Genomic DNA, 242 nt, shown 5'->3' with positions numbered 1-242 from the left:
ATCCCATAATTCTTCGTCGCCTTGAGGTAGCGAAGAACACGAATTGCAGCCTTCCAGTGTTGCTGACCTGGATTCTCCAAAAACCTTGATAATTGCGTGACCACATATGCAATTTCCGGCCGAGTACATGTCGTGATGTACAGTAAACATCCAATAAGTGACCTGTACGGCTTCAACTGCATATCTGCCTTGTCGTCGTCCGTTGATGGTGACTGCATCTTGGATAACCTGATTCGCATGGT

This window comes from Plasmopara halstedii, assembly GCF_900000015.1.
Source record: "Plasmopara halstedii genome assembly, contig: Scaffold_1561, whole genome shotgun sequence".
Lineage (NCBI taxonomy): Eukaryota > Oomycota > Peronosporomycetes > Peronosporales > Peronosporaceae > Plasmopara > Plasmopara halstedii.
Note: the sequence above shows the minus strand (reverse complement) of the source record.